The sequence below is a fragment of the Ambystoma mexicanum genome, chromosome 3p, assembly GCF_040938575.1.
Source record: "Ambystoma mexicanum isolate Mex_15411 chromosome 3p, UKY_AmexF1_1, whole genome shotgun sequence".
Taxonomy (NCBI): domain Eukaryota; kingdom Metazoa; phylum Chordata; class Amphibia; order Caudata; family Ambystomatidae; genus Ambystoma; species Ambystoma mexicanum.
In genome coordinates, this window is record NC_090925.1 from 1237464739 (window position 1) to 1237480115 (window position 15377).

The following is a 15377-nucleotide window of genomic DNA, read 5'->3' on the forward strand; positions in this document are numbered from 1 at the left end:
CATTCGGTCCCTACATTATGGAGCGGGTGGTGGTACTAATGGCCCACATGTTCACCCCGGCCCCATCACCCAGCGTAAAATATGGGACTTTGTCACACTGTATAAACACATGATCCAATTAATCTCATAGTGATATGCCACACTGATCCCTTTATCACACGGAGCACTCACCAGCAGTGGACCTCTCAGTACAGGAGACAGAGCTCCAAGGTTCATGTGTGTTGTCATTGGGAGGCATGTGTAGTGGGTGGATGACAAAGTCTAGCCTACAGGCAATGTAGCAGGAAGGTCTCAACGCCAGTTGTCAGGAGTGAAGTGCCACATCAGTGATCCATAGGACGTTTGGTTTAGTGAGATCTCAGCCACCTGATTCATGGTCATGTGTACTAAACTCCCTCATCATTTTCATCTACTCCAGTTTTTTCTGCCTTCTCTTTGTTTTGTATCTCTTTAGCTATTACTATCATGACGGGCTCAATCCCTGTCTATCTCACTACTTGTTCTTCTCGTTTACACTCCCATTTGCGGAACTCTGACAACTTCCTGTACCCTCCTATATCGACATCTCTATCCCCTTTGATCTCAGTTGCTCTCCGGAATGCTCGCTCAATCTGCAATAAAATCCATTTAATTCCAATTACCCTTTTCCAGCTCAATTTGCAGTTTCTTTGTATTACCGAAACATGGAATTTCTACTATGAACACTGCTACACCTGCTGCACTTCCTGCCTTCCTCGAAAACATGTTTCTCATCACTCCCCTCACCTTGCAGGCTGAGGGGGACGGAGGTGTACAGGAATGATCTATCATTCCCCATGGTCTATCATTCCTTCTAACATCACTTTTGTCTGTCTTACTTCGAGTTTCATTTAGCCTCTTTCTCTAAATTATACCCTATCTCATTTCTAGTTATCTATAGGTCCCATGGCCCTCTTTTATCTTTCTGCAAAGATTTGGACATTCTACTTTCCAGTATACTTCCATCTGTCAGACATTTTTTCCTGCTTGGTGAATTCAATTTACATCTTCAATCAATACATGGTTCCTCGTCTTTTCTATATTTGCTTGATTCCAATACCCTTTTTCAAGTCTCCATGCCACCTTCTCATAGGTCAGGTTCTTTGCTCAATCGGATCTTTACACCTCTTGACTCTTCATTTGAAATCATTTCCCATCCTGTTCTGTCTTCGGATAATGTTCTTCTATCCTTTGCCCTTTCTTTGCATAGTGTTCCTATCCATCAGCAGTGTTCAATGATTTTCTCACGATGAAATCTGAGAAACTTCGACCCTCCTTACTTTTTACCATCGCTTTCTTCATTGCTCCCATCCCTTGCTATTTTTAACTCTTGGTATATCAATGATGCCACATCTGCCCTGACTTTGACAACGCAGACCACCATGGATTCCCTCTATCTCTTACAAACATGTGTTCCCTCGAGGAAAATATCTCAACCATGGATTACTCCAGCTATTCACTCTCGACGTAGGACGTACTACTCTTCGCCGTGCAGAAAAACATCTCCTTAAAGATCTTGATACTCTTTCTGCTTTACATACATCTTGTGCCAACACTCTCTTTCTTACTAAAACACTATTGCACCTCATTGATTACATTTTACTCTCCTCATCCTCTACACCTTTTTTGCCTATTCTTAATCAGATTCTACCTCCTTCTTCTCCTTCTCGCTATTCCACTTTTTCTGTGCTGACTGCTTCTGACTTTGCGTTGTACCTCACTTAAAAAATTGACATTATGTCCTGCTTTCCTTCCCTGTTCACCTCTCTCTCCCCCTCACAGGACTCTCCTTCCACTCTTCCCACTCAAATTCTTCACTCCTTTTCTTCTATTATAGATACAGAAATGAGTATTTTTCTGTCACAATCACACCCCTCGACCAGACCATTTTATCCCCTCCCATCTGCCATTATTACCAGAGCTATCCATTGCTGATTCCTTATATTGCAGACATTTGTAATTTCTTTCACCTTCCAAATTTAAACGCACCACAGTTATTCCAAGGTTATTCCTCTGCTCAAGAAACCTGCCCTCGATCACTCTATCTCTTGCAACTTTCTCCTTGTGTCTCTTTTACAGTTTCTTTAAAAAATTCTGGAAAAGGTAGTTTACTCTCAACTTTATAGCTTTAATTATTCACATTAACTTATACCTCTTCACCAGTCATATTTTAGACCAAGTCTTCACGCCGAAACTACACTTTGTCACACCACGAATTCTCTTCTTATGGCTCGTCACTCTAAATTTTCCTCAGTGTTTGTGTTATTAGGCCTCTCAGCAGCCTTCGATGCAGTTGATCATTTCTTCTGCTTTGGGGATCTCAGGCTCTGTTCTTCACTGGCTCTCTTGTTATCTTTCAAATCGCACATACTCAGTATCCTGGGCGGACCACTACTCAGCTGCCCTTCCTTTATTTATGAGCTGGTGTCTCACAGGGCTCGGTCTAAGGCCCATTACCCTTTTCTCTTTACATTTGCCGTTATCAAAAATAATTGCTTGTTTTGAGCTTTTGTGTCACTTTTACACAGACGACACACACATTTTCTTTCCTTTCTTGTCTTTATCAGACTCCCTTCATTCCACTCTCTCAGCCTGTCTCTCTACTGTCAAAACCTTAATGATGTCGTACTCACTACATCTCAGTCCTTCAAAAACCAAGATTCTGTATTTTCCCCCTTCTTATCCTCCCGTTATCGCTCCTCCTGTGCCGTTTTCACCCCCCTCATCTCATCTTCCTTTCTCATCTTTGGCTACAAATGTTGGGATTTATTTGTACTGAAACCGCGCTTTCTTGTACCATATTTCTAGCTTGGACAAATCCTCCAGATTTGCTTTGTATACCATTACTGAAGTTAACCATTTTCGACATTCCAGGCTACCAAAATTCTTATTACCCCTCGTTTTTTCCAGACTAGATTACTGCTCTGCACTTCCTCTTGATGTTCCTGCCTATGCCATAACCCTAGTTCATGTCATGTCCGATCACACATCCACCACCCGCCAAGTCCCTTGTGTTCCCCAGTCTCACTCACGTACCCAACGGCAGCAGCAGCGGCTCAGCCGGAAACAGGGTTTTCCAGCTGGTAGACCGGGATGCTGCCTTTTCTACATTGGCAGTTGCCGTGGCGATTCCCCCATGCTCAGCAGCACTACACGTGCGTTTGGAAATCTTCGCGTCACGTGATCAGGAAACCACAGCAGCATCACGTGAGGCAACACCAATCCCTGTCTGCACACACATTCAAATGGATTGAGCAAACGTGGAAGCAAAACTTTGCAGCTGCTTCCTCGGAGGACTGTTTGGCATTTGGTTTTCTCTTGCAATTCCTGCGTTATCACGACCACGGAACGTTTACCTGGACTGTCTTTGGTTCATCCTTGGATTCAGGCGCAACTTCTTGTTTTCTGGAAATCGATCTCTGGCCTGTTTACTGGACACTGCATTGGACTTCCTTGGCTCTGGTTTATGTTTTGGCTCTCGACCTTGGATTGTGTTCTGGACTGATCACAAATCAACGATCTTGCTCTATAATTAGCTCAGGTGTGTTCTCAGAGTGCCACAAGATCGTCGCCAGCCTGCTGCTGCCGCCGGTTACTTTCCTGCTTCCATTCTCTTCAGAGTCCCTTCCCGTTCCCATTAGGTAAGCTCCTGGTATTAACCCTTTATCACACTGAAGTACTTCTCACTGTCACTGTGTAATATAACCATTCCTTGCCTTGCAGTGGTCGGAGGGTTCTTCCGGGGTTCCCGGTTCCAGGCTGACGACACTCCTCAAAGATTGCACGGGTAGTGGTTTTCCTTCTACCCGTGTGGTACTTGGGGACTGAGGTTCCTTCTATCTGCACGACCATCAAGACAGAACAGTTAAGACTATTTTTACTGCCACAATTAACCTTCTATTTCATCTTTCACCTTCTATATCTGCATCCATTATCTCACTTTGCTGGCTCACTTTCCGATATTGTATGCTATTTCATTTCTAATGTATTGTCTATAAATGTTTACATGGCCAAGCTCCTCTCCATTTGTCTAGTTTCTGAGTACACTCTGTAACAAATCCTTGGATCTAGTCGCTTCTCCCCAAGCACCTTCCCAGGAGGCCACAGCGGTGAGCCCACAACCTGATAGTCCCCCTGGGGGTGGTATTCCGTGGGAGGATCTCATAGGTGTGAGAAACGTAAGGTCATCCTCTCATCTACTTTACTTAGATCCTCTGCACAGGTGGCCAGGGAAAGGCCATTGCTATTGGATCCGACCCTGGGGGCAGAGAAGCGAGGGAGGATCACCTGGGTGCAGGGTTCTTGGGGAAAGGGAATTACATAAACCTTGATGAGACACTGTATTTCCCTTTTCGAGGCGATGATAAACCCCTAGTCCCAGAAGCCTTGGTAGGATATGGTTACCTCATTTCCTTCGGGCAGAATAACATCAGGAGACAAGACAAGCCTCGAAGATCCAGAAGGAGGGGGAGAAAGAGTGACCCAGGAGCGAGAGATGGTATCCCCCTTTTCCTAGTGACAACCAGCCCAATGTTACGCTCACCTGGCTCCCACAGGGGCGTCGGTCGGACCCGGACAGCTGCGGTCTCCACCCACGTGATGCGTAGTGCAACGATGACTGACTGGATCTGCCCTCCTAATCTTGTCTGCTTAACCCGTAGAAATATTCTCCTGCAAGTGGAGAGATGGATTTAGCCACTTGTGGATTCAAGTGATGGCACCCCCACAGTCCTCCCCAACGAATCACCTCCGAAATGCCCTCACAGCAATCTCACCTTAAATTCTTGAAAGATGAGCTCTCCATCCTGCGTGGATTTGCAGGGGCGCGTCAATTCCAGTTATTTCACTGGTTTGAAGGCTCGGGAGATTTCCGGAGAGTATTGACTCTGAGGTTCCTGGTGAGGACCAGTAAGTATTAAGTTCATAGAGTTCAATATGTCCGATGTTCACTCTTGTTCCCCCCTTCCTTTCTTGTCTTGCAGCTGGCTCGTGAAAAGATGCTCTTGTGGCAGCTGGTGGCGCTCAGGTAAGAGTCTGTATTACCCAGCGCTGTCCGCTAAATGTTGCACGAGGAAAACGTGTTGTTTTGTTTCTCTTTACAGATGCGGCACGTGAAAATATGGAGAGTCACAAAAGGATGCCTCCGGTGGTAAATCAGGTAAGTCTATGGTGGTAAGAATTATATTTGTTGGTTCCCTCGGCTCACCTTGTGGTTTTCTTTTGTCTCCTAGGTGCCGAAGTTCGGCGAAGAAATGATGGTGACAGCGCCGACCCGAAGGATGCTGTGAAGACTGGTGAGTATGGCGCGGCGCTGCAGCTGGAGGTGCGGCGCGTGCAGAAATGATGTTCTTTACAGATCCGGAGACAAGATGGATCCAGAATCAGGTGTGGAATAGAAATAATTTTGTTTTCTAACCTTGTCCCTTTCTTTCCTCTTTGTTTTAGGAGCTCCGGATTCGAGGCGGGCGTGGCAGAAGACTGGATGCAGGCTGCAGGCACAGTGAGTGTTACGCTGCTGGATGCAGAATAACGCGAAGCGTATGTTGCTGGTCGGGCGTGGTTTAAATAGCCTCAAAAGTAATCCCAGGTAAGAAGTCCCTAGAACCACACCCGAGTAAAAAATAGTCCCTGTTGAAAAATAGTCCCTTTCAGGCTTCATGTTGGATTGGAGTCATTTGCAGCATGGTCTGCCTGAGGTAAGTAATGACTATGAGCCTGGCGCCTTAGGCGCCAGGACTGATTCCTACTATGAGTCTGGCGCCTAAGGCGCCAGGACTGAACCCAGATAGCACCTAGCCAGGGCTGCTGAGGTTTTACTAAATGTCTAGATGCCTGCTCCCGGGGCTGATGGGCTTGGTCCGGATGCCTGGGGGTAGGCATCATGACAGTACCCCCCCCCCAAGGCCCCTCCTAAAGTTGTTCTTCCCCTGGGCCCTGGTTTGTCTGGGAAGTTCCGATGGAATCTTTTCACCAACCGAGGTGCATGGACGTGGTCACTAGGTTCCCATGACCTTTCTTGTGGTCCGTAGCCCTTCCAATCGATTAAATAAAAAAGTTTTGATTTAACCATCTTGGAGTCCAGGATATTTTTTACATCGAATTCAGGTTCTCCATCTATCAAGATGTGGTGGGGTGGTTTGGTTAATCTTGTTCCTGGTTGAACTGGTTTTAAAAGTGAAACATGAAAGACAGGATGAATGCGCATATTAGAGGGTAATTCCAATTTGATGGCTACCGGGTTGATAATGGCCTTAATAGTGTAAGGTCCCAAATATCTAGGGTTAAAAGTCCGAGTTCCCTTCAGAGGTATGTGTTTTGTAGCCAGCCAAACTTGATCCCCAATCTGGTATTGTGGAGTTTCACTTCTATGTTGATCAGCATTTTTCTTATATTTCTCTTTTGCTTGTTTCAAATGTTCTGTTGCCTCTTTAAAGGCTTGTGTAATAGTAGAATGCAAATGACTAACTGCAGGCATTTCTAAATGCTGAGGCGAATCTAGTTCTGAGGTTCGAGGGTGATGTCCATATATGGTATAAAAGGGGCTTTGTCCGGTTCCTGAATGTACAGAGTTATTGTGTGCATACTCGGAAATCCATAAACTATCTTTCCAATTACTTTCGGTCTGGTGTAGCATGCAACGTAGGTACTGTTCAAGGGTCTGGTTGGTCCTCTCCGTCTGACCATCTGTCTGGGGATGGTGACTGGTTGATAACCTCAAGTCGATTTGCGCCAGTTGACAACATTTCTTCCAAAAATGTGAAATGAATTGACTACCTCGGTCAGAGACCAATACGGAAGGAAATCCGTGTATTCGAACAATGTTTTCGAGGAACACCTTGGCCAGAATTGAAGCAGAAGGTAATCCCTTTCGAGGAATAAAGTGGGTCATCTTGAAAAAAGATCCACAATAACTAGAATGGTGTTAAATCCATTACATGGAGGTCGATCTGTAATAAAGTCTAACGATAAGGTGTGCCATGGTGTAGGTGGAATATCCAAAGGTTGTAAGAGGCCAGCTGGTTTTTTCTTCTGACTTTTGTTTTGGGCGCAAATGTCACAAGACATTACAAATGACTTTACGTCTTTTCGCCACCAGAATTGTCTCTTAATTTTAGCTTCAGTTTTTGCGATACCTGGGTGTCCTTCCATTAGGGTGTCATGATAATTGGAAGTGACTAGTTCTTGTAGTTCCTTGTGTGGTAGAAATAGTCGCCCTTGATAATAAGGTAGGTCATTGATGACTGAGTAGTCCGGGCCTTTCTTCACTCAGTCCTGCAGGGCTGTTGGATCGAAGAGTTGTTGGATCCTTACTTGAATATCCTCTAGTGTCTGTAGAGTGGTTATGCCAAGGATTCTTTGTTCTGAAATTATAGGCACCGGTTCCGGGTTCGCATATGCTTCTCCCATCCCTATTCGGGATAAGGCATCTGCCTTGCCATTTTTACAACCTGGTCAATAAGTGATCACGAAATCAAACTCGGCAAAGAACAATGCCCATCGCAGGTGACGGGACGATTGGGCCTTGGCTGTTTTTAAATACTGCAAGTTCCGGTGATCGGTGATTACCGTAATGGTATGCCTGGCACCGAGAAGATAATGTCAACAAGCCTTGAAGGCGGATTTGATGGCTAATAATTCTTTATCGGTAACCGCATAGTTTACCTCGGGTGCCGAGAACTTTCTGGACCAAAATGCTACTGGGTGAAGTTGACCGGTTTCAGGATCCTTCTGGGACAGGACAGCTCCCATGGCTAAACTGGATGCATCAGTTTCAACTATGTATGGAAGTTTGGGGCGTGGATGCTTTAAGACAGGTCCAGACGTGAAATTCGTTTTCAGCTCTTGGAATGCCTTTTCAGCTTCTTCGGTCCAGAAGAAGCGTTTGTTTTTTCGCAAAAGTGCTGTGATAGGGTGTACAACATGTGAGAAATCCGGAATGAATCTGCGGTAGAAATTAGCAAATCCGAGCATGCTTTGTACCCCTTTAACTGAACTGGGTGATGGCCATTTGAGGATTGCATCCACCTTTCGAGAGTCCATTCGGACTCTTTTGGAGTCAGGATAAATCCAAGGAATTCAACTTCCATAGCATGAAAAACGCATTTTTCCAATTTTGCATATAACTTGTGCTGGTGTAGTTTCTCAAGGACTGTGCGAACGTGCTTCACATGGTCTGATTCTGAAGAGGAGTACACTAGAATATCGTCTATGTATACCACAACACAGACGTCAATGAGTTCACGAAGGACATCGTTCATAAAATACTGGAAGGCTGCTGGTGCATTGCACAACCCAAAGGGCATCACCTGGTATTCGAATAACCCGTACTTAGTGCGAAAAGCAGTCTTCCATTTGTCGCCTTTCTTTACACGTACATGATGATATGCCCCTCAGAGATCTAATTTAGTGTAGAGGCAAGCGTCCTTTACTTGGTCTAGTAATTCGGGGATCAGAGGCAATGGGTATCGGTTCTTAACCGTGATCTGATTTAATGCGTGGTAGTCTATGCACGTTCTGAGGTCACCTTCCTTTTTAGGCACGAAGAACAAAGCTGATGCAGGGGACTTGGATGGACGAATGAAGCCATTAGCAAGGTATTGGTCCAAGTATTGTCGTAGGTGAAGGTTTTCAGGTTCCGTAAGGAGGATCCTACTACATAGAGGTTGTGCACCGGGTATGAGATCGATTTGACAATCATATGATCTGTGAGGTGGAAGGGTGTTTGCCTGTTCCTTTTGGAAAACGTCCTGGAATTCTTGATATTCCTGAGGTAACTGCATGACTGGAGTAGCGACTGTGGCCAGGCCTTGGTTCAAGGTTTTTTTTGGGTAACAGGTATGTGCACAATCCGGGAAGGTTATTCTCTTCTCTCGCCAATCAATACAAGGATTATGTGTTTCCAACCAAGGTATCCCCAGTATTATTTGGAACTGCGGGGCTTTGATTAAATCAAACACAATAGTCTCTCGATGCCCATCCTGACCCAATAGTGTCATCTCTGCGGTGGAATGAGTTACAGGCCCAGAGGCAATTTCAGTTCCATCGACTGTGGTGATGACATCCGAAGTGGTCTTTTTGCAGAGAGATAGATTCATCCTAGAAGCCAACTTGTGGTCCACATAGTTTCCTATGGCCCCGCTATCAATGTATGCCCTCACTGCGTGCATACGTGATGGCTGCCTTGAATCTATAAGGACCATTGGTATGATGAAGTGCGAGGTTTGAGTATCCTTCTTCAAGCTCGGCAAGCGGACCTCTACGCTTGTCGGGCGTGGTCGTTTCCCAAATCAGGCTATGTTTGATCAGCAACTCCGACTACTTTTTTAGATGTTTTTATAGGGCAATCCCGTAGAAAATGTCCTGAGGCCCCACAGTACAGACACAATTGCATCTGCCGTCTTCTTTCTCTTTCCTTTTGAGTTAAGGGTCCCTTGACCCCCCCTGATCTGCATCAGTTTTGATACATCTGTTCCTTTGAGGGTAACATTGGGTTTAACCAATACCCGATTCTCGAACTTAGCTCGATCAGCCTTTCTATTCTGAAGTCGGTGGTCTAACTGGACCACTAAGTCTATATATTCTGCACAATCCTGAGGTGGGTTCACAACTTGGGCCAAAACGTCTTTGAGTTCACCCTGAAGTCATAATGTATATGTAAATAATGTAATTCGTTTTACCTCTGGCCATCCGGTTTCCACCACTAACCTATTGAAAGTGGCGATATAGGTTAGTAGATCCTGGTTACCTTGTCGTAATGATAAAAGTTTGTTATCCAGGGCCTGTCCCTGTGAATGTCTGGCAAATAGTCTTTCAATGCTCAATTGAAAACCTTGAAAATCCCGAAGAAGAGGGTCATCCTGGTTAACTAATGGAATTGACCAATCCGCTGCGCTGCCACTAAGATATGATAGTACAAAGGCTACTTTGGTTTGGTCATTCAGAAAAGCTCCAGGTCTGCACAAAAAGTGCAAGCGGCATTGGTTCATAAACACGGCAAACTTTTTTGGGTCCCCAGCAAAACGTTTGGGTGGAGCTAAAGGAATGCTCCCTGGTAGAACCACTTGCACAGGATTGCTCGATGAAACAGGAGTTGGATTCCCCCCCCCCCCGAGTCCAGGTAATGGTGTTTGCCCAGCTTGGTTTTGCAGTAATTGTCTAGCAAGATCATCAGTGCGCTCCTTTGACACAATCAGTTCTCTCCTGAGGGCATTAGTCTCTTGGCGCGCGGAGTGCACTTCTGCCCTAAGTTCCCCTAACAATAGACAATAGGGCTAGTTGGTCGGTTTCTGCGGTTTCCATAACGCCCGGGTGGGGATTTGTAGATAGGCTTCACGTTCGGTTACGCTCACCTGGCTCCCACAGGGGCGTCGGTCGGACCCGGACAGCTGCGGTCTCCACCCACGTGATGCGTAGTGCAGCGATGACTGACTGGATCTGCCCTCCTAATATTGTCTGCTTAACCCGTAGAAATATTCTCCTCCAAGTGGAGAGATGGATTTAGCCACTTGTGGATTCAAGTGATGGCACCCCCACAGTTCTCCCCAACTAATCACCTCCGAAATGCCCTCACAGCAATCTCATCTTAAATTCTTGAAAGATGAGCTCTCCATCCTGCGTGGATTTGCAGGGGCGCGTCGATTGCAGTTACTTCACTGGTTTGAAGGCTCGGGAGAGTTCCGGAGAGTACTGACTCTGAGGTTCCTCGTAAGGACCAGTAAGTATTAAGTTCATAGAGTTCAATATGTCCGATGTTCACTTTTGTTCCCCCCTTCCTTTCTTGTCTTGCAGCTGGCTCGTGAAACGATTCTCTTGTGGCAGCTGGTGGCGCTCAGGTAAGAGTCTGTATTACCCGGCGCTGTCCGGTAAATGTTGCATGAGGAAAACGTGTTGTTTTGTCACTCTTTACAGATGCGGCACGTGAAAATATGGAGAGTCACAAAAGGATGCCTCCGGTGGTAAATTAGGTAAGTCTACGGTGGTAAGAATTATATTTGTTGGTTCCCTCGGCTCAACTTGTGGTTTTCTTTTGTCTCCTAGGTGCCGAAGTTCGGCGAAGAAATGATGGAGGCAGCGCCGACCCGAAGGATGCTGTGAAGACTGGTGAGTATGGCGCAGCGCTGCAGCTGGAGGTGCGGCACGTGCAGAAATTATGTTCTTTACAGATCCGGAGGCAAGATGGATCCAGAATCAGGTGTGGAATAGAAATAAGTTCGGTTTCTAACCTTGTCCCTTTCTTTCCTCTTTGTTTCAGGAGCTCCGAATTCGAGGCGGGCGTGGCAAGAATGGATGCAGGCTGCAGGCACGGTGAGTGTTACGCTGCTGGATGCAGAATAACGCGAAGCGTGTGTTGCTGGTCGGGCGTGGTTTAAATAGCCTCAAAAGTAGTCCCAGGTAAGAAGTCCCTAGAACCACACCCGAGTAAAAAATAGTCACTGTAGAGAAATAGTCCCTTTCAGGCTTCATGTTGGATTGGAGTCATTTGCAGCATGGTCTGTCTGAGGTAAGTAATGACTATGAGCCTGGCGCCTTAGGCGCCAGGACTGATTCCTACTATGGGCCTGGCGCCTCGGGCGCCAGGACTGAACCCAGATAGCCCCTAGCCGGGGCTGCTGAGGTTTTACTAAATGTCTATATGCCTGCTCCCGGGGCTGATGGGCTTGATCCGGATGCCTGGGGGAAGGCATCATGACACCCAACCCTGTCCCAACCTTTATCGGCTATTACAAGTCAGCTCCCCTTATTTCTCCACCACTGAAACTGGGACGAAGAAGAGGCAACTAAGAGCAATGACGACTAGGCTCTTTTACCACTCTAGTACTGGGATGAGGATGATGCCTGCTACGAGTGGTGAAGGTCAGGCATGCCCCTTTAATTGGGACCAGGCAAAGTGGAACAATGATCTACACCTGCAACCTGTTAAAGGACTACAGGTGTATAAATAGATCCCAACTCATGGGGGAACAGGAGTGACAGAAGAAGGACCAGGAGGCCGGTGCTTGAAGCAGAGGACCCTCCAACCTGGCCTGGGAGTGGACGGCTGCCCCTTTCCCTTCAATTCAACGTCCTTGTTCCCCTGTAATGGAGGACCACCCAGGAGTGTTTGAGGGGCAGGAACTGGAGCCGGACACTGACGAGAGAAGGCCAACTGATCTGCGCTGCAGTATCAGCTTTTAAAGCGACCAGTGATTTTCTGGAAATGGAGAAACCTGGCGCGCGTGTGAACTTGAAAGTTTCTTAAATTACTTTGTATCGGAGTGGTCATGTGTAGCGAGATACACGTCCGAACAATGAATGGTTCATTAAAGGGAAACGAACAACTATGCTTGAGTGGTCGCGTGTGGCAAAGCACATGTTTTTGAAAGCCTCTGAATGCTGAACAAACCAATTAAAGTGAGACGAACACTGATATTTGTGAACTATTAAACAAAGGGAAATATTTTACATCGGAGTGATCACGTGTGGCAAGAAACTTGTTTTCAAAAGTGTCCAATCATTGAACTATCTAGTTAAAGTGAAAGTTAGGCCTTTCTCCATCCTGACATTAAAGTTAATAATGTTGATTATTTTGAAGCTGGAATCGGTTGTCTGTCTTCTCCTTAATGATGCCTTCACATGGGGAGGGGCCCCGCCCCTATGGGACTAGGGACGACTATCCAGGGGAAACGCGGTATACTTCCATTCAAACCATGTCACCTAACCCCCCTTTACCTTGCCATCGCATGTACATGTGTCATGTACATAGTAGTGCAGGACTGAGACGAAGAAGAGTCAAGTCCACCATAGAGAAAGCTCTCAGGGAAATACTGGGACGAGGAGGAGGTGAAGAGGTATGAAGGGAAATCCTCAGAACACTATGGAGCAGTTCTAGTGTTTCAAGAGTTCTGATTGGCCAAAGGCAATGCAAAATAAAAGAGGGAAAACCAAGCAGAGAGTCAGACCCTCCCAGGAGGATCCGTGAATCTGGAGGATGTCCAGCGTGGAGCAGAGAGGAAGCCGCTGATCAGAACGGGAATCCCTACCCGATCTGCAGTACCCTGACTGACCGGGGAGCTGGAAGAGCAGAGGTCTGACTGAGCTGAGCCGTTGGACCACACAGTCGTGGAGAGACTCGCCGCCCACCCAGCATCAAACATTGCCGAGCTGCTGCAGTAGTTGCGCAAGCAGAGAGAGAGTGCGAGAAGCCGAGCGGAGCAACAGATGTGCTTGCAACCATAAACAAAACTCAACAAAGACCCGAAAGGTATGCAGGCTGTTGAAGGAAGAAAGGAGGGCAAGAGAAGTCCGGAAACTCGTGTCAGGGACCCATACATAACTTCAGAGACTGCCTTAAGTAATCCGAGACACAATGGTACCTGGCAGGGTAGTGAACCAGGTCTATCACCAACAAGCTATAAAGAGGAAAGAAGGGTCTGGGACCCACAACGGAAGAAAGAGGTCATCACAACCACTTTTCCTCATCAGAGTACCTGGCAAGGGAGTAAACCAGGCTTGCCAACATGGGCCTGGGACCCACACCCAACATAAGAAGCTAGGAAGGGATTGGGGAAGGTCGTCATACTCCCTGGTAATGTTCGCTCTCATTATTTTTCCCGAGGTGTGGAAATGCTTAGCTTTCGTGCGCACGTTCTTTTCCATGTGCGCATTACGAGGTAAGTCATTTTATGAGCATGCGTAGTTAGTGAGCTATCATCTCCAAAGAGTTTGGAAGAGAATTTCCCCTTCCCAAACACTGCAATTCATTACAAAGCAGTGTCAAAGTTGCATTTTAGAACACTTTTTACAAACATATAGGCTTAAAAATAAAAAATAAATGTTTAGGAGATTATAAGGAGAGCTCAACAATCAGTCCAAGACTTCAGGATATGCCATAGCATCTACCAAAAGTACTCCTGTGCAGAGGAAAAAACATGTATGCACAAAAAAGCTTTGTATGCTCAGAATTAACAATAGGTTTAGTTGTGGCTATTCATTTGTAGACACTGCTTAGAAACAAGGCACAAAGTGTTGAATGCCATTGGAAAAAACAAACTCATGTTTATTACAAAAAAAGCAAATATCGCTTGCATTGATGTGGCTGTCAAAAAATTCAGACAGAATACCATTTTTGCTAATGGAATAATGGCAACTAAAAGCAATGTGTCAGAAAACATGGCAATAGGAATTCATGTGCCACTACAATAAAGTAATTCAAAGGCCAGGGAAACATGCCTCATAATTTGTGTAGGAATGAAAATTGCATGAGAATAACTGCACCACAGAATATGATGATCAGATTTCCTGGGCCTCTGCTTGCTATCCACATTACGTCATCCTGTGAGTTGTGACATTTGCTTAAAACCAGCCTTACAGCTAAGAAGCAGATACACCATCCATTGTTACTCCCTAAAATCAGGAAAATAAGCCCAATAAAAACAGGAAACCATAAACATATAGGAGCCTACCCCCTGCTTCTACACACAAAGGACCACTCATATGTTTTTGAATCAGTGACCAGCAGAGCAGTGGCATTGGTAGGAACTGGAAAAATACTAATGGCCAATATTGAGAGAAATTTTAAGGGGAAAGAACATATTTCAATAAACATGAAATATCCCTGCTGGCAAAGCTAATTACTTTCTTACTCCCTGAAAAATAACGTTATTCCTAGTAGGGAGTAACATCATATCCGAGCCCTCCTTGTAACCCTGAGACAGGAAGTAATATGACAGGGTACATAAAACAGCTTATAGTTTTGCTCACCCTTCCTCACCACAGCCTAGATAGAATTCTACAAGAGTCTTACTGAGGTTTCGTCTGGAGCACCTTTGAAGAAAAACAAATTTTTGCCTTTTAAGTCAATAGCAGCAACGCATATAGGTACAACAGATTGAGTGCATTCTTCTTTAACTAGTGTGTCACACAGTGGGTAGCCGCCTGGCAAAGTTGAGACATACTATAAGTTTGGTATGTATTTGGTTGTATTTAGATTGGAGGTGTTATCAGGGATACACGAGTGGTTCATACTCGTGATGTACTCTAGAAACACCTAGAGGTTGAACAAAACAAATAGATTATTTTGTGTAGGTATACTCTATATTATTGAGAGACACAATTATTCAAAATTAATAGTGCTATTTTATTACACACGGCTTCCCTTATCAAGACAGCAAAATATAAATTTTGCTGTCCTGATATAAAGGAAGATAAAAAGACAACTAAATAATGTAAAAACACAAAAAGAAGGCGAAAGAAAAACTGTAAACAGTAATAGAACATATGTCTCATGTCTGTTCTGTAGTTAAAGAAACAAAGGAACCACAATATAAAAAAGTTGATTCAATTGAAGTCCTAGACTTTTAACAAGTATCTACTTAACATCA